Source organism: Lutra lutra, chromosome 16, assembly GCF_902655055.1.
Source record: "Lutra lutra chromosome 16, mLutLut1.2, whole genome shotgun sequence".
NCBI classification, from domain to species: Eukaryota; Metazoa; Chordata; class Mammalia; order Carnivora; family Mustelidae; genus Lutra; species Lutra lutra.
The window spans coordinates 45,134,973-45,162,424 of record NC_062293.1 but is presented as its reverse complement, the minus strand read 5'-3'; the positions used below and the strand labels follow the sequence as shown (position 1 = coordinate 45,162,424).

At 49.9% G+C, this 27,452-nt stretch overlaps 1 protein-coding gene across 8 annotated transcripts in view; it reads right to left on the bottom strand.

The window, feature by feature from the left end:
- Window positions 1-27,452, bottom strand: part of RPH3AL (rabphilin 3A like (without C2 domains)) — a 147,061-nt gene that overhangs the window by 93,185 nt on the left and 26,424 nt on the right. For 3 of the 8 annotated variants that reach the window (XM_047707015.1, XM_047707020.1, XM_047707021.1), the window contains exon 1: window positions 19,941-20,080. The exons of 3 other annotated variants lie outside the window; for them this stretch is intronic. The gene's annotated coding sequence lies outside the window, so the exon portion shown is untranslated. Of the gene's footprint in view, window positions 1-19,574; window positions 19,695-19,940; window positions 20,082-27,452 lie in introns of those variants that run through there. 2 more of the 8 variants (XM_047707022.1, XM_047707018.1) reach the window with 2 other exon arrangements.

The window sequence follows — 27,452 nt, the reverse complement described above, 5'->3', positions numbered from 1 at the left end:
CGAGGCTCACTGAGCCCTTGGAGGCTGTGCCCTCAGGGGCACATGGGCTCAAGGGACACCCTCACTCTGGGTACCAGGAACAGGGAAGTAGAAATACCTGGTGATCATGTCCTGAGACAATTCTGTGGGGAAGGAGTTCATGAGCCTCAGGCAACTTTCTGAAGCAGATCTGTGAAAACAAACTTGGGCTTCCAGGGAGATTCAATTCTCTAAGGTCCAAAGCCCCTCACCCTGGGCATTAGTCACTGCAGACAAACCCTGCCATCACAGCCCGGCTGTCTCCACTGGGCACAGCAGGGTATCACAAGCAAAACCAGCCCACACTCACTCATTGCCCACCCCACATGGAGACTCCTGACATCTCAATGTAAGGCCTCCCATTTTTTCCCCCCAGGTATTTCCGTAGAGATTTCAAATAAAATTGGATTCTTGCCACACATCCTGCTTGGTGTTCTCTTATCACATTGTACTTTCCTACGTTGTTAAAATTCCTCAAAAACATGGATTTTAATCATTTGGCTTAGCATTCTGGATATATTTTATCATTGTCCTGTTGGGGAGCCCATAGATCGTTTCCAATTTTGTTCTACTGTATTTATATTCAACAGCAAAATGGATCTCTGGGGGGTGAACCTCTATGCCTATCTCTGATTGTTTTCTTAGGATAAATTCCCCAAAGGGAAAGCATATTTTTTTCTCATATATTGTTGAGACAACTTTTACCACAGTGACATTCACAGTCCCTCAAAGTTTTCAGGTGCTGGTCTCGGCCAACTCTCTCCAAGATGCTTATAGAATTATCCACTACTTTTTGAAGTGACAGCAGCACTTTTGAAGTGTCCCATTAGCCTCATGTGGATTTTGTATTTTTGATCCCAGAACTTGAAACCTATCTGGAAATCTCCAACAATTTGGTTTTATGATGTACACATTCCCATAATCACTAAAACAAGGCCTCCTCTTCATAAACATTCAGATCTACTTGAAAGAAACCTTCTGTCCCCTTAAAGGTCTTCCTGCACTCAGAATCCAGTAAAGTGAACACAGATGTGAACCCAGAGCCCCAAGTGACAGGGTGGTCAGGTAATTCCCCTCCAGCCAATGTTCTCCTCCAAACGGGGGTGGGGGCTCCCCCTCCATCACAGGTGAGGATGAGATGAGAGCACACTCCTATAGACTCCACTGAGCAGCCCAAATCATCACTGATCCAAGAAAACCCTGCGGTCAGATTCCCAGCCTTCCAAACCACTTTAACACTGCACTGGGACACGCTGCAGCCCAGGCTGTCTCTGAGGTCACAGAGGGTGGGGAGCTGCAAACCCACCCGCCCTTTGAGAAGGATTACACACACACACACACACACACACACACACACAGACACACACACCCACCGGTGTCTCTGCTCTGCCTGCCAGGGAGAGGGCGGGGATAAGAGGCAACTGCCCTATCATCAAAGCTAATGACCTTTTCTTTGGTGTGGTTCCGTCTCCCACCTTTAGACCCTGGCATTTTCCACCTCCTTGATTTTGTTTTAGGGAGACGTCCACGGAGACGACTGGGACGATGACTCCCCTGGGTATGGTGTGCATCGACAACCTCGTGGGAAGAGAAGAACTGATACAGAGAAAAGAGTGGGAATGAAGCAGGCGAAGGGAAGGGCTCAGAGAAACCGCGGGGCCAAAGAGGGGACACTCTGTACAAAGGCCAACACAGTCACCAGCAAGTACAGGGCTCTGGCTACAAAGAGTCACTGAGAGAGAACGAGAAACGTGCATCCCTCCGTGTGCAGTGCAGGAGGTTTTTTTCTGAGCTGCTGAAGCATGATGAAAGGAATGCGTGGTCCAGCCAAGGGCCACAGCTGGCCCACGGACTCAGGAACCATAAATAAATGTCGTACCAAGTTTGGGGGTGGTTATTATGCAGCATTATCGTGGCAATAAATAACCGATACAAATGATACCTGGTAAATAAAATTGCAACCCCGGCCTCAGTACCCCTCCAAACCCCCTCCCACAGATGTTTGTGGAGTTGGACTTTCAAACCTGTGAGCCATGGGAAGGCCAAAAGCCCAGACACGGGAGGCAAATAGACACAAGGGGCAAACAGAAGCAGCCTACCCCCAGCGCCATGCCAGAGTGAGGAGGAGGTGCTGGGGGAGGGCCCGGAGCCTCCTCGGGTGGCCTGTGCAGAGCTGGAAAGAGGCTTCATCCTGGTGCCAAATCTGAGCCGACACCCAGACGGCAGCACCCGCGAGGCCTCAGAGCCTGCTTCTAGCCCCCGGGGCCCCACTGCTATGAGCCTTCAGCCATGCCTGCCCGGGGCCAGGAGGGTGGAGAGGCCGTTCCCCCTCTAGCACCGGTCTGCCTACCCGAGACAAGCTCGCTATGAGGGGATGGGGTGGCAGGGGAGGAGGTGGTGAGGGTCTAAAGAAGGGAGAAAAAGCAGGGATGAATATTAAAAATACTTGCCCCCGAGCTGGTGCTTCCCAAGGCCTCCGAGATGCCTGCAAGAGCCCTCAGTTCTACGCCCAGGTATTAATATTCCAGGGAACCCCTAGCAACAGGCCCTGACATCTGTTCGGTTACCATGATACGGGCAACATGCTAATAGCAAGATAAGGTGAGCGGAGACATCCACGTTCCCTCCACCTGTCAGCAGCCCCAGGAGGATCAAAGAGCCAGACAGGAAGCCTCAGAGGCCTGTCTGAAGCCAGAGGAAACCTCTCTGTGGTGTCTTGGGCTAATTACGCATGAGGCAGGGCTCCAGGGTTCGGGAGAAGAGGCGCCCTGAGGAAGCCACTGCCTGACAAATGTCCCTAGAACCCACCCCGTCAGCAGGCGTCCTCACAGATCTGCTTCCTCGGGTGACTCTTCCCTCCCGGCTCCGTTCTGTTCTCTGCCTTTCCTGTTAAGCCTCACAGATGGCCTTTGGACCTCCTGAGGCCTCACGCTCTTCACTTGCAGCCAGAGAGCTCATCCTTAAAGCTCAGGTCAGGACGTGGGATTCCCTTGTTCAAAAACCTCCAAGGGATCTCCACTGCCAAAGGAAAAAACAAACAAACAAAACCCAATGCCACACTCAAGGTCATCCATGATCTGGCCCGAACAACCCTTCCCAGCTCATCTGCCACCACATCCCTCCATGAAACTCACGCTCTAGCCGCCAGGAGCCTGGGAGCATTCTGGCCGCGCGGGTCTGCCTCTCAGGAAACATGGCTCCTGCACACCGTCTACCTGAGGTGGCCCGGCCCCGCCTGTCTGGGAATTCCCTTACTCCTCCCCACCCAGCTCCTGTTTGGAATCCAGTCCCCTTGCCTCCCCACAGCATTTCATCCCCCTTCGTATGGCGGGCGGGGGGGCGCTCCACCTCTGTTACCCGTATGAAGACCGCAGCTCCCAGGATGCACCTTGGCGGCCCCAGCCCGGTGCTCGGAACATGGCGGGTGTCGGTCCACCTTTACGGACCTAATACTAACCTTCGAGCATTGACCGCAGCCTGTGGACGAACGCCCAGCCTCCCCGGCCTCAAGTGGAGGCCCCACAGTGTGACCCTTACACTTCCCTAACCACGCGCAGGCCCATCCCCCGCACAGGCCTCGCGGGTCCTGCCTCTGGCCCACCCTTCAAAGTGGTCTCCACCGACTAGAACCATAGGAAATCTAGAAAGGACCCCAGCTCCTGAGGAATGGTCAACAACAGCACATCCAAGCACAAAGGCACTGTCGATATCACAAATGACAAATGACCTGGACAAGGGTTTACGGCAGGATTCGGTACAAGAAGTGGGCACAGTGATGGCACGATGGACCCATTGCGTGCCCATGCAGGAAATGCAGAGTCCACCCTAACAGTACACTTTGGCACTGGGGGTGAATTTCTTTCCGTCATCATTTTCTAAGGCTACGTAAGGCACCCTACCTGTCCTCGTGTCTCCGGCTCACTGTCCTCCTTTCACATGGGGCTCTCTTAGACCCCACGGCCCCTGCTCGGATTCCTGCAGCTTTTCTTGTCCATTGTCTTCCAGGCCAGCTAATCCTGGACACCCCATGGCCTGTTCTGTGGCACAGTCCCACTGAGTCACGGAGCAAAGAGTCTGCTGTGGCCCTCCGAAAGGCAAGCAGCAGCCACTTTTGGCTCCATCGCCCTCATTCATTCAACAAAACTGCACTGAGTGTGGACCGTGTGTCTGACTTTGCTGCAGGGTGAGCTGGGGTGGTTCTTTGTGCCCCCAGAAGGCTTTGGGAGGGAGGAGGCCTCCCTTACCACGGCAGGGTCTTCTCCCCAGGGAAGTAAATCCTCACCCATGATGCCCACTCGGCTGGGCCCAAACCCCTGCCTGTCTCTTTGTCTAACTGAATCCGCTTTCTCGTTCCCAGGCTGAAATGCTGTGGAAAGCCTCCAATCGAAATGAGATGCAAAGCATCCCACTTCTTCCCCCTCTCACTTCGAATGCCAGCCCTCCAATTTTAACAGCCACATGCTCTGCCTACATGTCCCCAGAGGCACAGCTCGCTTTTGTTACTTCTGAAAGGCCTAAAACAGGGCAGGGCCAAGTCTCAGCTCCAGGCAGTAATAGCTGGTGGAGCCCCACCCTGGGGGTCCAGACCCCCGGAGCCAGACTCTACCTGCATACACACAGGAGGGACAGTGGCCTCACCAGCAGTGGTCCATTCCCCATCAGACCATGTGGCATCAGTCTCCTAGGGCTGCTGGATCCATTCACCAAAAATCAGGGGGCTTACACAATTCTAGAGCTCAGAAGTCCAAACCTGAGATGCTGACAGGGCCAAGTTCTTTCTGAAAGACCTAGAAAGGAATCTGTCCCATGCCCCTCTCTTGGCTTCTTGGGTTCGCACGGCAATCCTCGGTGCTCCTTGGCTTGATACTGTATCGTTCGAATCTCCATCTTCATCTTCACGTGGCATTCTTCCTATGCGTGTTCACATGGTTGTCTCCCTGTGCCTCTCACTGTCCTGGACTGAGACCAAGGGGACTCCAGGATGACCTCACTGGAATCAAGGACAACCACAGTGCCCATAATTCTCAATAAGTCCACATCCTGAAGTGCTGGGGGGGGGTGGGAATTCAACATAGCCCTCTGGGGGACACAATTCAACCTAAAACACAGGGCGACCACAGAAACTGGAGCCCTACACTGGGGGTGCAGATAGCGGCTATAAGGACCCTTTGGTGTGTATGCACAGATGCATGAGTTGGTCTAAAATGCCCCCTGGAGCTCCTAGGTACAGGAAACTGGGAGAGGAGCCTAAATCTAGGAGAGTTGTCATGGTTGACGCAAAAAGAGGATTCAAGGAAACAATTTCCGGGACACCTCGGAGGCTCAGTTGGTTAGGGGTCTGACTTCAGCTCAGGGCATGACCTGAGGGTCCTGGGATCAAGTCCAGCATCAGGCTCCTTGCTCAGTGGGGAGCCTGTGTCTCCCTCTACCTGCCGCTCCCCCTGCTTGTGCGTTCGCTTGCTCTCTCTCTCTCTCTCTCTTTTTTTCTCTAACAAATGAATAATCTGTGAATAATAAACACAACAATCTCCTTTGGTCATTGCTTCTCTTGGGAGCTCTTAACAGGGGAGTCGTGACTCGGATGGAAATAAATTATACCTTTACTTTTATTAACTTGCAACTGACATTATCTATTTTCTTCCACTATGAATGTAGGCAACACATCATAGTCATATTATTAGTATACCTGTGGCTTGGCCGCTAATAGACCAACAGATATTTACATATCACAGAATTGCAGATATCCCCAAATATCATTTATGTTCATCACTACTTCAAAATTGTAATAGTTATTAGACTTACTGTAAGGTGATTTACTTAATGATTCAAAGGACAGAGCTTACTGTATCAAAAGCTCATTAACTCTAAGTCAATATAATTGGTTGCTCTGTAATCCTGTTTGTGCATTTAAAATCATTATCCTGAGAAAGTTACCACAGGATTCACCAGGCTATCAAAAAAAGGGTCGATGGCACAAAAAAAAAAAAGAATGGGAGATGGAATTAGAGCTCAGTTAAGGTAACCAGAAGAAAACAAGCTTGCAGTGTGATACGTGTCTGTGGCCCCTGGGACTCTGCTTGGAAAATCCCCAGTCCTCTCGGGGCTGCCAAGCACCCCGCTTAGGGTGCACACGGGAAGGGGTGTTAGTGCTATTTGTCTTTTAGTGCAGAAAGACAAGCCTGCTTTTGTGTATGCAATGTGTGTGGGTCTGAAAAGTTGTAGCCCAACAATTTTTGCAAAGGAAATCTGAGTTTAGTTTATACCTGGGAGTCATCGTTAGAGGAGCCCAACAGAAACTTCTCCACGAAGCAGAGAAACCTCTGGAAGGAAAGAAGGTGCATGCCAGCTCACTGACTTGGTACAGTCTCAATCTTTAGGTATGCAGACAGGGGCAGTCCCCCAGGTCTGGGGGGCAGCTTCAACACTGTCACTGCCCCCAGCGGCCTCCACACGGCCCCGCCAGGACACTGGCTCTCGGGGGGTTCTTCTTCAGGCTCTGCCAGGTACTTCTCCATTCTTCTTCCACCCAATTCGACCAGAGCCTGGGCAGGGACCCTGGCCCTGGCTATATGCTTAAAGTCAGCAGCCAAGGCAAGCCCCAGCCGACCTAGCCTGCTATCTGCCAGCCAGCTGTCCCCTCTTGGTCATGGAAACACAAACAGACGTTTCTCTGTTCCGACTCCAAGGTTAAGTACTGCGCTGCCAGGTGCCAGCTGTCAACTTCTCTGCACCCATTCCCCTGGTAGAGGCGAACACCCCAAACAAATGGGGGTGCCCATCCTGAATGTCCATGGTGAGAACTGCCAAGGACTCAGGCATGAGAGGAGGGAGCACGCCCAGCATGCTGCATGGCTCAGAGGAGACAGCAGGAGAAAGGCCAGCCTGGCCCTGAAGCTATCCCGTGGGAGAGAGAAAGCCGCTGGCTTTACGGGGCACCACCTACCTGCCGGTCCTTGCCCCAGGCTGATCCACTGAAGTTCATCACAATCCCAAGGGGACAGCTTGACCATCATCTCCTTCCAGAGAAGGGGCTGAGACCTGACGCTTGAGAGGTGCAACCTCAAGGCCACCCAGCTGGCTGCTGGCACTTTCGGTCCCCTTCTCTGTCCCCCAAGGAGCCCTGGCTATGGCATGTAGCATCTAATGAAAGCCAAAGACTGGAGTAGTCAGCTACCATCTCCCATGCTCCCAGCACCACGGAGTGTGCAGGGGTTCACAGAAACTGAGACGCACAGAAACTGGCCAAATAGTTCTGGGAAGGCTTGGGGTTATCTGGGTCACAGCCGCACATTCAGGCTGCTCTGGCCCGCCCCAGAGCCCTCAGAGCAGTGAGGCATGAAGCCACAGGTCTCTGACGGCCCCTGCTCCCCGCCATTCCCACTGCCTGACCCAGGAGCTCACCCAGACCTTGGGCACCCTGTGATTCTAAGTGGTTTGCCTGCCTCCAGTATCCCCCGCCCAGACGTAGCCTACCCTGCGATCAGATGGGCCTGACAAAGGCCTGGCTCTCCTCAGACACTTCCAAATCAAGCCCAGCATCCTCACCTAGAAGTTCATGGCCATCCACAGGTTCTACCCCACCTTGCCAAATTGGTCTCCAGACACGCAGAGACACTTGGCCTTCTTCCTCATGTCTCAACCCACACCACCTCCAAGCAGCCCTCTTGCTGCCCCCCACTCCATACCCACTGCCCCAGCCTGAAGCAACTGACATCCTCATAAACACTTTTTACCCCTTCCTAGCACCTGACAATTCCTGATGGCTCATGAATGTGTCTAACCTTTCCTATTGGACCAAATGTTCCCGGGGAACAGGACAAGCTTCGGGCCTGGACAATGCTCCAAACGTGCACGGGAACAGGACTGAGAGTCCAGGAATAAGCCCATGCATCTGTGACCGGGTGATTCTGATGCCCTTGACAAGGGTGTCAAGATCATTCAACAGAGAAACAAGACTCCTTCCAACAAATGGGTAGCCATATGCAAAAGTATAAAGTTGGACCCTGACCTCACACCACTTAAAAATTCTAACTAAATGGGGGCGCCTGGGCAGCTCAGTCAGTAAGCATCTGTCTTCAGCTTGGATCATAGTCCCAGGGTCCTGGGATCAAGCCTCACATCGGGCTCCCTGCTCAGTGGGGAGGCTGCTTCTCCCTCTTCCTCTGCCACTCCCCATGCTTGTGCACTCTCTCTCTGTCAAATAAATAAATAAAATCTTTTTAAAAATTAACTAAATGGATCAAAGAACTAAAACTATAAGACTCTTAGAAGAAAATATAGGGGTAAATCTTTACAACCTCAAACTTAGGAGCAGTTTCTTAGCTACGACACCAAAAGCATGAGCAACAAAAGGAAAAAAGAGAACAGATAATTTGGTCTTCGTTGACATTAAAAACTTCAGCGCACCAAAGGATGCTCTCAAGAAGGTGAAAAGATGACCCATAGAATGGGAGAAAATATTTGCAAATCATCTATCTGATAAGGGTCTAGTATTCAGGATAAGTAAAGAACGCTTCCAGCTCAACAGTAAAAGGCAACTCAATTTAAAAATGTGCGAAGGACTGATATAGACATTTCTCCAAGGCCAATATACACGTGCCCCAAAGCACATGAAAAGATGTCGGACACTGTCAGCCATCAGGGAAACGCAAACCAAAACCACAACAAAACAGCGTTTCGCACCTACCAGGACGGCGAACATTTTTTTAAATGGAAAATAGTGAGTGTTGGTGAGGATGTGGGAAATTGGAGCCCCCTTACACTGCTGGGGGGAATGTCAAGCGTTGCAGCCACTGTGGAAAAGAGTTTGCCAGGTCCTCAAAAGTCAAACACAGGGGGTGCCTGGCTGCTTCTGTCGGCAGACAGAATGGCTTTTGATCTTGGGGTTGTGAGTTCGAGCCCCACATTGGGTGTAGAGATGACTTAAAAATAAAATCTTAGGGACGCCTGGGTGGCTCAGTTGGTTAAGCAGCTGCCTTTGGCTCAGGTCATGATCCCAGCGTCCTGGGATCGAGTCCCACGTCGGGCTCCTTGCTTGGCGGGGAGCCTGCTTCTCCCTCTGCCTCTGCCTGCCATTCTGTCCGCCTGTGCTCGCTCTCTCTCCCTCTCTCTCTGACAAATAAATAAAATCTTAAAAAAAAATAAAATAAAATCTTAAAACAAACAAAAAAGTTAAACATAGAATTACCATACGACTCAACAATCCCACGGCCAGACGTGTTCCCCAAAGAACTGAAAAGAGGCGTTCTATCAAAACCTTGCACACACGTGTTCGTAGCAGCACAGTCTGCAACAGCCAAAAGGCTGTGGAAACAACCCAATGTCCATCCAATGTCCACCAATGAGCGGAGAAACAAAATATGGCAAAACTGTACAGTGGAATATTACTTGGCCATAAAAAGGAACAAAGTTCCTATTCATGCTACAACACAGATGAACCTTGAAAACGTGACAGCCGCAAATGGTTGCCTCGCCTATGACTACCTTTATGTGAAATGTCCGAAACAGGCAAATCTACAGAGACGGGAAGTAGACTGGTGGTTGCCCAGGGCTTATGGGGAAGAGGGCATCTAAGAGTGGAAGGATACAGGGTTTACCTTCGCAGTGATGAAAATGTTCTGGCTGGGGGCACCTGGGTGGCTCAGTGGGTTAAAGCCTCTGCCTTCGGCTCGGGTCATGGTCTCAGGGTCCTGGGATCGAGCCCCACATCGGGCTCTCTGCTCCGCGGGGAGCCTGCTTTCACCTCTCTCTCTCTGCCTGCCTCTCTGCCTACTTGTGATCTCTATCTGTCAAGTAAATAAATAAAATCTTTAAAAAAAAAGAAAAAGAAAAAGAAAATGTTCTGGCTGTCGGACGGTTGCCCCATCTGTGAATATACTAAAACCCACAGAAGTGTATCTTTTCTTTTCTTTTCTTTTCTTTCTTTCTTTCTTTCTTTCTCTCTTTCTTTCTTTCTTTCTTTCTTTCTTTTTTGTTTTGAATTGTACATTTTAAATGGGTGACCTGTATGGTACAGGAGTAGTATCTCAGTAAAGCTGTTTAAAAAAAAAAATCACGGGGCACAGTGAAGAATGAACTGGGGTCTGAACAAGACAGCCAGGTACACAGTCTCCAGTGGGCAAAGAAGTGGCTGTTTATATTTCACCATCAACCCCTGATGGTCTGGGGCCAGTTTAACTGTAAATTAACCTCAAAAAAAACAAATCACACAACAGACGGTACATCTGTGGAAACACTGCAGGAGAGGGGCAGAGGCGAGAAAGAGAGACAGAAAGCAAATACAGTCAAATGCTAAGAATTACTGAATCTCAGGGGAGGGACGACAGGTCTCCTTTGTACTATTTGCATCGAGCTCTTCTGCGATGGTTGTAAACCTTCATAATAAAAACTTTCATGGTGAGCTCTAGGTGGCTAAAGCTGGAATGATGTGGACAACAAAATAAATAATACTAGCATCAGATTCTATAACCCACAAGGTAAATATCTATGAGTCCTTATATAAATAATTGAGCAAATAACTAAAGAGGACAGTTCCTTTTTGCAGAAGAGCTCCAACTACTAAATGTAGAAGGAATTAAGGAAACTGAAGAATCACCATAAAACATCTCAGTAATAACCGTTACAGGGAAGATCTGGATATGGATCCCAAAATTAGGAGCCAGAAATTTGAGAACAAACAGGGTCTATTTGCATAGTCTCAAAGTATCTCCCCCAGAATATTTGTTAATTATGAAGGAAAAAATAGTAACTTTACAGGAGAGAAACCAGCAGACACTACCAAACCAAGGGATCCAGACTGACACCACCAGTGATAAGACATTTAGACAGCACGTACTTCCTGATACAGTTCACCGAGAAAGACATATCCCTCTGGGAGATTCTTACAGAAATTCACAGCCCCAAATGAATCATGAGAAAATACCAGACAAACTCAAACAGAGGGACACTCTAAAAGTAACTGGTTAGAGCTCTTCAAAAATGTGACCATCATGAGAGAGAAGGGAAAAATGAATGAGGAGTGGTCATATTGTCACATAAGCAGGTCAAGCAGGGTGGAGGGGACACAGGAACTCTGTGAACCATTTTTGCAAATTCTATATGAGTTTAAATTATTTCAAAATAAAAAGCTTTTAAACTGTTCATAATTAAAAAACAACTTGAAGGGGTGCCTTGTCTGTGTCAGGCAATTTTTAGGACTTTCATTGTTTGAAACTATTACACTTGTATTATTTCTATACTTCAAGATAAGATGGATTAAAAACTAGATGACATTTTGTTTATTTTTAAAGATTTTTAATTTATTTACTTGAAAGAGAGAGAAAGAAAACAGCAAGCGGAGGGCAGGGGAGGCAGGACAGAGGGAGAAGCAGACCCCCAGCTGAGTAGGGAGCCTGATGGGGAGCTCGACCTCAGGACTTCGGGATCTGGCCTGAACCCACCAAGCGCCCCCAGATGGCATTTTTATTTTTTATTTATTAATTTTTTTTAAGATTTATTTTTTAAGATTTTAAGATTTTATTTTTAAAAATTTTTTAAGATTTTTATTTATTTGACAGACAGAGATCACAAGTAGGCAGAGAGGCAGGCAGAGAGAGAGGAGGAAGCAGGCTCCCTACCGAGTAGAGAGACCGATGCGGGGCTTGATCCCAGGGCTCTGGGATCATGACCTGAGCCGAAGGCAGAGGCTTTAACCCACTGAGCCATCCAGGCACCCCCCCAGATGGCATTTTTAAACAATGTTCCAATCTATTTAGTAACTAGTTTGAACAAGTTTTGCTTTAACAGTGAGTAGAGTCATCCATGGCCCTGAACTCCTTCAACAACCTGGTTAATGAAGACCATCTTTGTCTCATTACCGTGGTCTATGCTATTAATGTATTCTCCTCATGGAAAATTCATAGTGCACTCACTGACCCACCAGCCAGAGATGACGCTGACCCGAGTTCCAGAAAAGGGAACCAGAAGAGAAGTAAAATATTAATAATAGAATCTAAACGGTGGGTATGTCAGATTTCACGGTAAAAGTCTTTCGACTCAGCTTTACATTAAAAATTTTTCAGAATAAATTGTTGTTTAAAAAAAAAAAAAGGAAAGGAAAAATTACGAATGAGTATTTTGGGCACTCAACCCGTAAGCCCAGATTCACAGCCTCAGTGGGAGAAAGCAGAGGAGCGCAGGGGGCCCCATTTGCTGAAAACTATACCCGCGTGCCCTCCTCCTCCCTTCAGGTGTCTGCAGGTGTCGGAGCTGCCTGGAAGAAGGAGAAGTAGTGGGACTTCCCTGCCACGGCAGAGGCCTAGGGCCTGTGGAGACAGTCTCCACGTAAATACATTCAGCTCTTTGGGTCCAAACCATGGCAGAAAATGAGCAGCAGCCCACTGTTTTTATTGGCTCCAAATGAATTCTGCAACGGATGCCCAGGCTGACCACGCAGGCCCAACCTGGTCCCGTACCCCCAGGTAGTCCTGTTGAAGGGCACACAAATTTGCCTTTTCTGCCGAGCAATAAAGGGCAGTGGTTACGAGTCTGTTCTTTGGATCAGGTGTCAGGTTTGCATTCTGCCCTGTGAAGTATGAGCTCAGTGACCTTGGACAGCTCCTTTATTTCTCCAGGCCTTAGCAGCCTCATCTGTAAAACGAGGAGCTGTCTCCTGGGGCTGTTGAGAAATTAGATCAGTGCTTCTGAATCAGGGTGATTTTGTCTCCCAGGGGACATCTGGCGCATTCTGGAGACAAGGCAGAGGGAGGGGGTACCACTGGCTACAGTCCCGTGGGCGGAAGCCAGGATGCCACTAAGTATCCTACAAGGCACAGTCCAGCCCCCCACAACAAGAAATCATCCAGCTGAAAAGGTCGAAGCACAAGTTGGAGAAGCTCTGGTTTATTTAGATGCTGCGGATAAGACATCCAGCACAGGACCTGTAACACTATGCACTCTCAGTGAGGTCCACCACCACAACCATCGCTGGACCACCACCTCGGCCACCAGCACCCTCACCATCACTGCCATGGCCCATTATTAGCAGCCTTGAGATCCCAGGACCCAGCAGAATGCAGGGAGGGGGCATCAAGAAATGCCACTGTACCAAAGAGAACTAACAGGTCCTTCCTTGGGGTGGAGGACCGCCATCTTTGGACCTGCCCCTTCAAGCGGCTGAGCTCATCTGAGCGACCTGAAGCAGTCTGGGGCAGGGAGTGGGAGGTGGGTACAGGGCGTACAAGTGGGGCACTCCGGGGAAGGGGTCTGAACAGATGATGATGATGCCTGCTGACATCCTCGTTTAACACTGACCAAGGGCACACCTGGGTGGCGTGGTTGGTTAAGCGTCCGACTCTTGAATTCAGCTCAGGTTATGATCTCAGGGTCCCAGGGCTGAGTCCCTGTGTGAGGCTCCCCACTTAGGAGGGAGTCTGCTGTAGGGTTCTTTCTTTCCCTCTGCCCCTTCCCTCACTGGCTCACTATCACTTTCTTTTGAAAATAAATAAATAAATAAATCTTTCCCCAAAATCCGCAAAAACCTTAACTCAATTCTCTCAGAGACCGAAGGAGGTCACTTCGTAACAGAATAATATATCCACGCTCCCCACCATGACTGCAACTATGGAGCGGTGTTTCCCTGGCAGGAAGGAGCAACGTTTCACAGAATTTGCCCTTTGCCTGTGGCCAGTCTTGCCATGTATCTGACCTCTGCACAAAGAACCTCAGAAGGTAGATGGTTCCCGGGCCTTCCACTCCGTTTTTTGGGAAATGTCCAGAGGGTGTCATTTCCGGGCAGGGCAGAGGTCTGGGGAGCAGCAAGTCCCCCTCCAGCAGGAGGGGAAAGGCCACACTGCCTCTCCAAGAGACCTGTTGGGGCCCACTGGTGAGGCCGTACGAGGAGCCAACTCCAACGCCCACGTCTAATGGAGCCAGTAGCCAGCCAGCCTGCAGCCGCTGCCAGGACACCACTGTCCACCTGGTCACTTTCCCACCCCTCCTGACTTCTCACTGCCAACCGCAGGAACTCACTCAGACGAAACGGACCTGAGGTTCATCCCCAGAGAAGTCAGAAGGAGGAGGACCTGGGGTGTCTACACTTGTAGCCAGGTTTGGAGAAAGAGCAGCTCAGGGGAGAGGGCCCGTAGCAGGTGTGGTCAAGAGCAGGCGAGTCAACAAGTCTGGGGCCTGGAACGAGGGAAGTGAGAGGAGGTCAGGGAAGGGCTGAGGCCGAGAAGCGGGTGCCTGCTGGGGCATGACATGCATTCCATATGCACACACACCCTGCCTGCTCTGGGGTCTCAAAGACTAGGACACAAAGGGAACACAAAACATCATACAGGAGAAGTGAAAGGCATGCTTGTAGATTACCTGTTAGAAGAACCACCACTTACTGAATATTTACTTATTTGTCAGGCTTGGGGCCAAGTGCTTTGGCAAATCATGGCAGGGTTTTGTTTTTTTTTTAAGATTTTATTTATCTATTTATTTGAGAGATAGTGAGCGAGAGGGTACAGCGGCGGGGAGAACAAGGAGACTCCACACTAAGCACAGAGCCCAATGCAGGGCTTGATCCCACAACCCTGAGTTCATGACCTGTGCCAAAATCAAGAGTCAGATGCACAACCAACTGAGCAGCCCAGGCACTCCTCACAGCAGGTTTTAACATGCCCATTTTACAGGTGAGCAAACTGAGGCTCATAAAGACAAATGATTTACCCAACGTCACAAAGTCAATAAGTGGCAAAGCCCGGAATTCGAACTGTAAGCCCAAGCTCTTAATTTCAAGGGTATCCCAACAGCTCAACACTAAACAGAACTACATGTGTTTTGAAGTCGATCACCCCCACATAAACACACACAATCTTTTTGCTTTATCTTTTCAGATAAGTCAGAGATGATGAATAAGATTCCAAATGGGGGAACACTATTTTTTTCAAAAAAAAGAAAACAACCCAGTTAAAAAATGGGCACAAGATCTGAACAGACACCTCATCAAAGAAGATACACAAATGGCAAATATTAGCATACGAAAACATGGTCAATATCAAGTCCTTAAGGAATCACAGATTAAGGTAACAATGAGATTCCACTACACACCTATTAGAATGGCAAAAATCCACAACATTGACAAAACCAAATGCTGACAAGGATGCAGAGCAAAAGAAACACTCTCTCCTTTTTTTTTTTTTTTAAGATTTTATTTATTTTTTGAGAGAAAACACACGCACAAGCCTAGGGAAGAGCAGAGGGAGAGGGAGAAGCAGACTCCGTCCTGAGTGCAGAGCCCGATGCGGGGCTCAATCTCGCAACCTTGAGATCACGACCTGAGCTGAAATCAAGAGTCGGGTGCTTAACTGACTGAGCCACCTGATGCCCCAGGAACTCTTACTCACTGCAAAACTGTCCAGTTACTTTCGGAGGCTGTACTTTACAAAACTAAATATACTCTTTAGTTGTAATCGTGACCCCACAATTCCACTCCTTGGTATTTACCAAAGAAATGCAAATTTACATCCACACACAAAAGGGCACACTAATGTTTATGCCCATTTTATTCATTATTGCCAAAACTTGGAGCAACCGACACGTCCTTTGATAGGTGAACAGATAAACACACTGTGGTACATCCATAGAATGGAATAAAATTCAGTAATAAAAATGAACCCATGAAAAGACATGGGGGAAACTTAAAGCATACTGCTAAGTGAAAGCAGCCAGCTGGAAAGGCTACGTGCTGTATGACTGCAACTCTGTGACATTCTGGAAAAGGTGAAACTATGGAGTCAGTAAAAGGATCAGAGGTCTTGGGGGAGAAAGGAAATAAACTTGTAGAACACAGGATTTTTAGGGCAGTGAAACTATTATAGGACACTGTAATGGTAGATGTACTCACGTCTGTCATTATACAACTGTCAAAACCCAAGGTACAACACCAGGAGCGACCCCTAAATGTAAACTACAGGCTTATAATTAATAATTATACATCAAGGGATGCCAGGGTGGCTCAGTTGGTTAGGTGACTGCTTTCAGCTCAGGTCATGCTCCCAGAGTCTTGGGATCAAGTCCTGCATCAGACTCCCAGCTCCATGGGGAATCTGCTTCTCCCTCTGACCTTCTCCCGTCTCATGCTCTCTCTCACTCTCTCTCTCTCAAATAAATAAATAAAATCTTTAAAACAAAACGAAAAATAATAATTATGTATCAATACCAGCTCATCAATTGTAACAACTGTACTACCGCATCGATGCAAGAGGTTAGTAAGAGGGGAAACTGGGGGCAGGAAGGGGATATGTGTGAACCCTCCCTATGTTTCACTCAATTTTTTCCTGTAAACTTAAAACCATTAAAATCAAATGCTAATAGAACAATTTTTTTACTTTTCTTCTACAGAGGGAAAAAAAATACGACACCCCAGTCTACATCTGTGGGAAATCTGCTACTAGGATTAAAATTAAATTGGTAGACCACATCAGACCCTTCAAAATGTTTTTGTGTCAGTTAAGGATCTGCTATCATCCCCGATCACAAACAAGGAAAGAAAGCACGTACTGTTCGTGCCTTTATTCCGCGAATGTCTTCTGCGTCCCCACCACATGGGGACACAGCCCTGTCGCAGACGGTTGCCAGGCTGACAGACGCTAGCTCCCAATGCTTTTTCTTCCCCGCCTGTATCACAATTTGAACGTGTGCATTTCTTTGTTTGTTAATCTCTGTAATATCCTGGGGTGGAGGTGGCTCCGTTTTGCTCGCTCCAAATCCCCAGTGCGGGCCGCCCCTGAGCAGGAGTGAACCAGACAAGGACTCTATGAGCGCAGGGGCCACACGAAGAACGGCAGAGCCAAGAGCAGGGCAGCTGGGGTCCTCTGCGGCATGCCCGGAGGGCCTTGGACAAAACAGTCCGGTGGAGAGCCAGAAAGGAAAAAGCAGGGACTTGGCAGGCATGAGGCCAGCATTCCAGGAAGACAATCTTCCTGGTAGGACTGCCAGAAAGGAAGAGGCCTCTGTGAATTTCAGAGCTGGAAAATCATTCAGGAGATTGTTACTTAAGATCACAGGCCTTAAGGACACATGGCTCCTAGGTACCAAGTCAGAGCAGGTGAGATCCCAGGACCTCCTAGGAGCCCAGGAAAAGGGCAAAGTGCACCTTGATTCTTGGGCCTTCACCTAAGTGAGGCTAATGATAGCGGAGAGTGAACGTAGACTCCCAAAACCCCCAACCCCCTGCAATCCCCTGCCATCCAAGGTCAGGGAGTGTGGCCAGAAACAGCCAGCTCAAAGATGAACTACCTCTGATGTCAAATCCCCATGCTAGGCCGTATATATTCATTATTTTTAAATTAAAATAATTTTTAAAAAATTTTTAAAAATTAAAACAATCACCTTTGCTGTGTCATAACTCCCAGAATCCCCACTGCAGCGCTGCTGGATTTCACAGATGTGCCCAGGACGCTGCGGGGGGCTGTACCCCACGCAGACAGTGACTGGCTTCTCCCAAGTTACAGACCCTGTCCCGAGTTTCACCAGCAAGTATACAGTAGCGGGCTCTGCAGCAAACAGCCTGTGTCATTTGGGACCAGCTCAGTTTCCCCACACTCTTTTCCCTCTTTCACACAAAGAAAGCAGTCATCCTTTCTCAGCAGGTTGTGTCCCAGATCAACTCTGATTAACTCAAAGTTCCAAACACAGTGCCTGGAACATAGTAGGTCCTCAAGGGGGAAAAGAAAAAACCCTTGCTTTTTAAACCAAGCTGGTCTCTGAACACCTGGTAAGCTTCTCCGCACTAGAAGGAAGAAATGGGAGAGTTAAATAAGACAACTGGCCCAGATGACTGCAGGCTGAACGAAACCCTTGCCCAGGGCTATCGGCCACGCTGCCTGGGCCAAGCTGGAGGCCAGGAAAATGCTCGCTTCCTTCTCCTGCAGGAACTCAGTGCTCTGGCCTGGAGAGGAGCTTCCTTCAGCTGTCCCCACCCATTTCCTCCAGAACATTCCATGCTCAGCCAGGACATACCAAGAAGAGGCCACTGGGACCAACTGGGAGGGGTGGCCTGAACCCCCCTTCCAGGCCTCTCTGTGCACATGACCTGCACTTTCACCTGGCTCCCACTGCCTCCCCACACAGAGACCAAGCCTTGGTTTGTCCACCCTAGACCTGCCTCTCTCCGGCTTCTCCAGGCTGCCGGCCAGAAATAGCAGGAGACAGGCTGGGGAGCTGGGCTGCTTGCCCTCAGCCATGGCCCTAGTTTGGCCTCTTACACTCTCTTTACTTAGGTCCCTGACTGGTCAGCCTACCTCTAGTTCTGGTACCTACTACAGGTGAGTCTCTTCAAGGGCAGTCATGAACCACTCCCTTCCTCAAGCACCTTCAATGTCTCCCACTGCCCCCTGAATGAAGTTCAGAGACCACACCCAGATTGACAGCTCTCTCCGACATAACCCAAACCCACCCTCCAGTCCCCACAGGGCTCATAATGAAATGAATTCTACCATGATCTGCACACACATTTCTGGACCTGTGAGTAGAGATTTGCCCTAGCTGGATCTTATTCCTCTACCACCCTCCCCCCACGCCTCCTGACTCTCCCGAAAGCCCTTTCCCTTCCTGGTCTCTGAAGTCCTCTAGCACGCTGTCCCCAAACCTCAGGCATCTAGTGCCACTTGCTATCCCCACGCAGCCCCCGCACTAGTCTTTAACTTAATATCTTCCTTAACATCCGCTCATTCTTTCGCTTCCACTTCTTGTCAAAGGAAACTGTGTATCTCCACCTTAACTAGGAAACCATCTCAGGGTGCCTACTCTGACTCTTGATTTTGGCTCAGGTCATGATCTCAGGGTCATGAGATCGAGCCCTGCGCTGAGCGTGGAGTCTGCTTCGATTTTCTCTCTCCTTCCCCCTCTGGCTTCCCCTCCCATGTGTGCGCTCTCTCTCTAAAATAAATAAATCTTGGGCGCCTGGGTGGCTCAGTGGGTTAAGCCTCTGCCTTTGGCTCAGGTCATGATCTCAGGGTTCTGGGATTGAGTCCCGCATCTGGCTGTCTGCTCAGCAGGGAGCCTGCTCCCCCATCTTTCTCTCTGCCTGCCTCTCTGCCTACTTGTGATCTCTCTCTGTCAAATAAACAAATAAAATCTTAAAATAAATAAATAAAATAAATAAATCTTTAAAAAAAGAAAGAAAACCATATCATTTGCCATGAACAGATGGCAACTGAAGAAAACAAAGTTATATTCTTAGACATGAAAATAAGTATATAATTCATTAAGTGTTTCAAATGCTCATCTGTATAATGTACTTAATATTACTATGTACTTACAATCACACCCTAAGAAATGCTGTCTTGGCGGTTTATTTTTGCCTCTCATGGCCCTTGGTTTTTCAGGCCCTGTCGCACAGTTATCTGGGGACCTGTTCTAGGTCTGTCCTGGTTGACCCCAAATGTGAGCACGTTGGGGGCAAAGAGCCTACCTCCTCTTTCCTGGTGCCTATGGACAGACAGCATTATGTGCAATAAAGATATTTTATCAAACCGAATGTTTCAATTAGCTCAAGTTGTATTAATGGGTCCCATTCTCTGCCTCGCCTTGGGCTCACTGCTGCTCAACTCTCTACTGAAACTCACATCTTCTCTGCCCACCAAATCAATTCCTGTCCGCTGGGTCTCTTGGACGATGGTATAGACAGTGACGGTCACAGCAGCACCACTGGCAGCACTGCCGGGAGACCCCTGCTGTCTCTTCCTCCAGAGCAGCAGGACCTGGGCAACCCAACCCGGAAAAGCAAGTCTCCCATTAACCATTAACCCACATTCTCTGGCCCAGACACCACACCCTGCCCTGGGACTTAGCAGAGTTCTGGGAAAACCCCTGTATGAGCTGAGCCCCTGGTTTCAGGAAATACAAAAGTCCTCTTCCTGTCCCCTCACAGCCAGAGACCCCGAAACACCTACCAGGAGCCGGAGGGGCTTCGCAGGGGGCGTCTGGCCCTGGTGGCACCCCAAGCGGGAGGTGACTCTCACTCCCACCACGTGTTGTCAGGGGTGACCCCAGAGGAAGATCTGAATCACTCAGACTTAAGTCAATAAGTGGCAGCCGCCCGGGGAGGCCCCAGCTAGAGCCAAACCAAGGCCTGGATTCTCCCCGGTGGACTGAAGCTGGGACAAAGGCAGTCCACAGCCGGTCTGCTGGTGACCAATCTCCCTGACAACACAGTCTTTTCTGTGAACAGACTAGGGACACTTCCTATTAGAGGGAGACCTCCTTTGGGAATGTTTATAATCTTTTTGTCTTTTTGGCATTATTTTTGTAGTCTGGTTACTTTTATGAATTTCAAGGATTTTTTGTTGTTGTTCTTGTTAGAAAGGGTACCTTTCATGGAAAGGTAGCCAAAATATGCATTCTAGGGCACCTGGGTGGCTCACTCAGTGAAGCATCTGGCTTTGGCTCAGGTCATGATCCCAGGGTCCTGGAATCGAGCCCCACATTGGGCTCCCTGCAGGGAGCCTGTATCTCCCTCTCTCTCTCCTGCTCCCCCTGCTTGTGCTCTATCTCTCTGTCAAATAAATAAAATCTTTAAAAACAAAAAACAAAAAACTCGTTCTAGATAGTGTCATGCATGAGACATCTCATAAGTATGGGTGTATTTCCCCAAGAAAAAGGTAAACTGAGGAACAGATAACTTGACCAATGCCATAAACGGAACAGCCTCTCAAATACAGCTTGAGGAAGACAAGGATACGGAGTGAGCCCCTGTGTAGCCAGGGGCTGTTACATGCTGACACCTGCCTACAGTGGGAAGATGACAAGGATCTCCTTTTTGACCTTTTCATAGTACAAACAAGTTAACAATAGGAAAAAAGGTTGTCTTGATAAGAAAAAACACCATATCTAGCAGCCTATCCCTCATGGAGAACAAAAGCAGATGCCACTGAAAGGGATGGTTGGATAGCATCATGAAGAGGTTCTCAAACTGGGTTCCAAGGAGCCCTAGGGTGCCACACCACCTCTTCAGGGCTGCTAATGGAGAATGGAGGGAATACAGAGAGTGTGTTCCAACCCAACCCAGAGCAACAGCAGCGCTCCTCTGCTTCCTATATTTGATTTTCAGGGAAGGTTTCATTTCAAGGAAAGCTCTCATAGCTAACAATGTTGGGGAAAGCTAATATGTGACACTGGTGGTATCATGCAGGAGAACGGGACACAGCTATCTCTGAGTTTGTAGGAATTGGCCGCCACATTCCCAGGTACACTGGGAACCAGCTGGTCCTTCATCCTGAAGGTGGGCGGAGGCTGGCCCAGGCACACATTTCATCTGTCCAGCATTCCTGTCTTTGCACATGAGTCCTCCTCCAGGCCAAGGAAATCATGCCCACAAGTCCTTGGGGAAGGGGTCCGCACAGACACTATGTGGCCCCACGTTCCCTCCTCGGGGTGAACGCGACTGGGCCCAACCAAATAGAATATCCCCACCCCTTGAGCACAGTGACAGGCACAGGACTGGGCGGGCCTGTGGGTCCTCCCCCAGGGTTCTCTCAAGATTACTGAGAAACACACTCTTTCCCAGTGAGAGTAAGCTGTGAGGACAATGTTGGCTTGGGATGACCAGTGGCCATCTTGCCACCACAGCCTAAGGATGAAAAGAAGCTGAGCTGAGAGATGGAGGTAAATAACCCAGATGGCATCGTCAGTCGCTGGATCCAGCCATGCCTGAACCACTACCCTGATTCCAAGTTGCCGCGTCCACAGAGTCTCCTTTATGCTCAAGCTGGTTTAAGTCAGGTCTTTGTCAGCTGTAATCAAGAGTCCTGAGTAAAGCACCTCTCCAGGAATGAGAAGGAGCGGAAACATATACACAAATTTAAGTGAGCTTGACATGTTAACAGAAACGTCCTAGAAAGGAGCTTCCTGCTCCAGAGATCACCAGCCCCTGTGGAGGGCTGTGCCAGCAGCAATCTAGCCTGGAGATGCCTGGGCAGTGGCTGCTTCCCCTTGAAATGCCCAGGGTTCATTCCCAGGCCTACTTGGGCCCTTTGCAGCAGCCGCATGCCCAGAGGAAGCCCCCCACCCCACTGTGGGCTTCTTCCCTGGCCCCTGGATGGTGTGGCAGCCTCCCCATCTGTCCCCACAACTGAACTGTCCCCTCAGGATCCACCCAAGCCACTACAGGAAGTTCACCCACTCTGCATGCCCCAGGGCTAGGTGAGGCTGTCCCAGATCTTCCCAGACTCTGGCCCACCTGCCAGGCCCAACAGTCCCAGATTTGCCAGGACAACCAGACTAGTGCAGCTGGAACAAACGGGAAGGAAGTAAGTCTTGCATGCTGACTCAAGAGCCTTCCACACTAATGTGTGGGGCGTGTGTGCCCCCTCTGGCCTCTCTCAATCCAGCATCATCCTGCAATGTGGGAATCCCAAGCAAAAAGGCCCCGTCACTGCTGTGTCTCCACCCTCTTTAGTCAAAACCTCACCGAACAGGCTTGAGCATGAAAGTAGGAGTCCAACTGTTTCATGAATCCATAGGTAAGATTTGCATGAAGGAGGCTGAACGGGACAAAGTGAGTGACTCGTATATGAAAGAGGGTGATGTGATACTTAATATAAATGGGAAATAAAAGTTCCTTATGTAAGTGACTGAAAAACACCTTAAAAAGCAGAAGAGGGGGAAATGAGTAAAATAAATCTGTCCAGGGGCACCTGGGTGGCTCAGTGGATTAAGCCGCTGCCTTCAGCTCAGGTCATGATCTCAGGGTCCTGGGATCGAGCCCCGCATCGGGCTCTCTGCTTGGCAGGGAGCCTGCTTCCTCCTCTCTCTCTGCCTGCCTCTCTGCCTGCTTGTGATCTCTGTCTGTCAAATAAATAAATAAACAAAATCTTAAAAAAAAAAAAAATAAATAAATAAATAAATAAATCTGTCCCTGAAAAATAAAGGCATTTTAAAAAAGCGATGTGCAAGAAAGCATGCTACAGGGGCGCCTGGGTGGCTCAGTGGGTTAAGCCTCTGCTTTCAGCTCAGATCATGATCTCAGGGTCCTGGGATCGAGCCCTGTGTCGGATTCTCTGCTCAGTAGGAAGTCTGATTCTCCCTCTCTCTCTGCCTGCCTCTCTGCCTACTTGTGATCTCTGCCTCTGTCAAATAAATAAATAAATAAATCTTTAAAAAAAATGCTACAAATATGATCAGTACATATTCCATTTTAAAACTGGAAATGTGGGGGGGACCCAGGTGGCTCAGTTGTTAGGCGTCTGCCTTCGGCTCAGGTCATGATCCCGGGGTCCTGGGACTGGGTCCCGTGTTGGGCTCCCTGCTCATCTGGGAGTCTTCTTCTCCCTTTCTCTCCACCCCACCCCACCTACCCTGCTCATGCTCTCACTCACGCACTCTTTCTCTCAAATGAATAATTTTTTTAAAAAATCTTTAAAAGCAATAGATAAGATAAAATTGGATGTGTGGGCAGAAGCGTTATGCAGTGAACCAGAGGCACAAAGCGCCTCCAGAGAGCGGGGCCAGGCCAGCAGGGGCAGCAGGCATGGCCAGGGCTGCACTGGGGTCTGGAGAGCCAGAGCCTGCCTGGCGGTGGGGGGGGGGCGGTTCCCAAGGATTGACAGGCACAGGAGAAGCAGGATGGAAAGACTGAAGAGCAAAGGCTCCCTCCACTATTCCTGCATCCACTTGGGTGTGATCTCCCCAGCCCTCCTCCCCTCTGCCCCTGCCTGCCTGAGGTCCCTCTCCCACCCCATCCCTGCTCCACCCACAAACCTACTGCCCTCCCCTCTGCTGCCCCAGTCACCTTTGCGCATAGCTCCAGCAGCTAGCTCCCCACCCCACCCCCACCACTGCCCTTACAGCACCCCAAAGTAATCCTGGCCCTTCCCTCCTCCAGCGCTGCCTCTGTGCCTCAGCTCCCTGTCCCCGGAGCCTTGGATGACCCTTCCCTCCACCTCATCTTTGTAGACTCAGCCAGTGGGGCTATAACCAGAAGTCCTTCCTTGATCTCCCGGCCCCCTCTGACACTGTCTTCACCCCCCTCAGGGCTGGCCACCAGTTCCCTTATGCGGGTCTTCACTGGGAAAAGCCTGCACCTGCTTCACCTTTGTGCTTTCACTCATTCACGCCACAGTCATGCACCCCAGGCACCTATGATGTACCAAGCCTATGCTGGCATAGGAGGGGGCGTGAGCAAGACACACCCTGTCCCTGCCTTGGAGCTCGTGTCTTGGAGGGCAACAGAGCCACCAAACAAATCAGCGCAAATAAATGCATCGGTACCAGCTGTGATGGGGGCTCTGAGAGAAAAGTGCACGGTTCATGAGCTCCAAAGTAGAGGAAGTCGAGGAGGGCATCTCGGAGGTGGTGACGGGCCCCAGAAGGGAGAGGACGGTGGGCCAGGCACACCTGGGGAACGAGTGAGTGGCTAGAGTGAGTCAGGAACTGCTGGTGTGTCCGTGTCCTTGCAGATGCATTTATCCCCTCTTCTCACCCCAATAGGTCACTGGTACCCAGAGGGCTTTCGCAGCAAACGGATCTGCGGTGCACACAGGACAGGCCCACCTCTGTCACACCTCAGCAGCGCTCAGCTCGAGCATGCGGCTCTCCGCTCACGGCTCTCTCCTGGCTCCCAGCACCACCAACATGCCCGGTGCGGTCGCAGCCCTGGCAATGGCTGCCCAGAGCACATGCTAGAAGGATGGCAAGGTTCTGTCTGGCCTCTGCAGGCAAGGGCCACAACCGGTCAGTGACATCTGCCCACGAGAGCAGGAGTACGCCACCATGTCCCATATTTTCTGTGCCACTTGCGGTCCCATAGAGAACCATGCAGGCAAGAAATTTCCTGTAGATCTAATGGCCTGGAGTAGCCCCCCATGACTGGCATCCTGTCCCTTATGGACCACATGGACCGTGCGAATAATACCGTTTTCCTGCTTCGACCACTCACGAGTTCAGAGCTAAATTTGTGGTTCAGAGGCAGCCGACTGTGCACGTGTATTCTCTCTCCCTGCTTCTGACCTTCTGGTTAATCTACATTTTTCCTGATCTTGCTTTTGCAGGTTTCTATTTAATTACATACACACAGACACAAACATATGTACCTAAGTATACAGAAAACACCCTCTTCTAAATCTGACATATAATATCTATTTTATGTTTCTGTTGCAAAGACATATTTCTACATGTTGTCTATATTCCAGATCTAGAGAGAAAGCTACGTTCCTGTGGGCATCTGGATTCCTTCATGGAGCCAGATGGAGGCCTACAGGGAGAGATGGGCAGAAGACGGCGGGGGGGGGGGGGGGGGGAGGAGGAAGAACAAAAGCATTCAGATCACCCCCACGCCCTGCTGTGAACAGAGTCTGGGATTAGAGAGGAGAGGCTGGGCCTTTCGTCCCAGCTTGGGCCAGCAGTGACGGAAGTACAGGAGAAAAACGACTCTCACCACCCCGCTCCTCGCCAGGCAATATGAGGTTTTATCAACTACTGAATGCATATAAAACAATCTGTCCTACTTACTTTGTTCAGTTGTAACAGAGACTAAATGGAGAGGTTCCTGACTGCTAATCAGCGGTAAGCCCCCAGCTTATGCCACCAGCATCATTATCAGCACTGGAAAGAATATTCTGGGCAACCAGCACCCAGCCATGAGCAAGAAAACGCCACACTGCATGGCTTCCTACAAATGCTGGAGGCATTCAACAAGAGTTGAGCGTTTGGAGCCAACATCTGTATGCAGAGTCCTTCCTTGTCCCTCCCTTCCCTCCACCCCAGTGTCTGAGAACCGCGCCTGACTGAAGGACTTCAAGTCCCTGCTTCGCACAGCCAGAGAAAAAGCACCGTGCAGATCAATCACACTCCTTGGGACTGGAATTGGCAGCTGCCACCTCCCCCTGGTGCCAAGGACCAGGGCTCCAGGCCCCATGCACCACCTGCAGGCCGGGTAAAGAGCATGAGCAGAGGCTGGAAACCATGGGGCAGTGTGAGGTCACCGGCAGCCGACCCCCACGCACACCTCCCACTGGATGTTACACGCACTTCCTCTGGCCTCCCGTCTGCAATCAGAGGCCCATTTACTCCACAATCACCAGGGTTTGGAGGTACCTGAAGTCAGTGCCACTGAGTTTCAAGCAGCAGGTGAAAACGAGACAATGACAATAACTGGGGTCCTTTTCAACACATTGGTCATCGGGGAACAGTTAGGTCTTTCTTTACTGGGGGAACGGACAGAATTTACAAAGATGGTAAGACTAATGCTAAATTCTAGAACGTTCCTGGCCCAGCCAGAAGCTGAAAGTAAAGGCCAAAAGCGTAGGGGAGATGGACAAACAAGAATGAATCTGCAAACCAGTTCAAGTGACAGAAGAAGGTCTCGTGTAGATTATCCCTGGGCGCAGACCAGTCCTAGGCAGTGAATTACCCCAAGTGTGTGTGTCCGGTTTGCTGGGGGCACCCTGCCGTAAAAGAACCTGGCCTTTATCCGATGACCCTTCCCCTCCTCCACCTTACCACCGCTGCCCAACTGCCTTTGGGGGTGGGGGCGCTGTAGAAGCCCGGCATTTACACTGTGACCAGCCCCCTCGGGCCCAACAGACCCTCTGGGGGTGCGTCCCACACAAGCAGAGATGTTGAAGTCCTTCCCCTTGAAAATCTGGGAAATGGGCTGAGTCTCAACTGCTTTCTGGAAGAGTAAGCTGTAAACCTAGGAGCTGGTGGAGGGCCCACTTCCCCCATGTGGATACCCAGGAAAGAAAAGGATCATCTGTGGTGGGAAACAAGAGGCCACACGAGGCTGAAGCAAACACGAGTCAGAGAGAGGGCTGCTGTGTTTCCCTTGGGTCCATGGGCTTGATTTAGCCCTTCCAGGGGCCTGAGCTTCCATGAGATACTCCAGTGCCCTGGCAATAAATTCCCATTTTTGTTCAATGGCTACTGCTTGCAACCACCTAGCCCTCCTTAGCCGGATGAATATAAGGTCCGTTCCCGACCACACGTTAAGCCAGATCTCAGCCAGTCTCTGGGCTGATGAAGAACACCCAGGGGGGTTCCAATCAGTGGCCAGGGAGGTCTGGCTCCATCTAGCGGGAGGAACCTTGAACAATAACCTCCCTGAAATGCAGAGGCCTCCCCAAACCCACTGCTGACCCTCTCCAAAATGTTCTCCTCCAAGGTCACAGAGAGCTCTTCAAAATGCAACCCAAAATGGAACTCTCTAGGTCCATCCTCCAGGAGCCTCCTACTGCTCTGAAGATAAAACCAAAATCCTCCCTGCTAGACCACCCCCTCCCAGCACTCACTCCCCATTTTCCCTCCCCTCAGCAACCTCCCAACAACCACTAATCCCCTTGTTTTCTCTATGAATTTGCATATTCTGGACATTTCATATAAATGGGGCCATGTAACAGGTGGCCTTTTCTACTCTTTCATTTATCTGTGCTCTAATCTTCATTATTTCTTTCCTTCTGCTCACTTTGGAT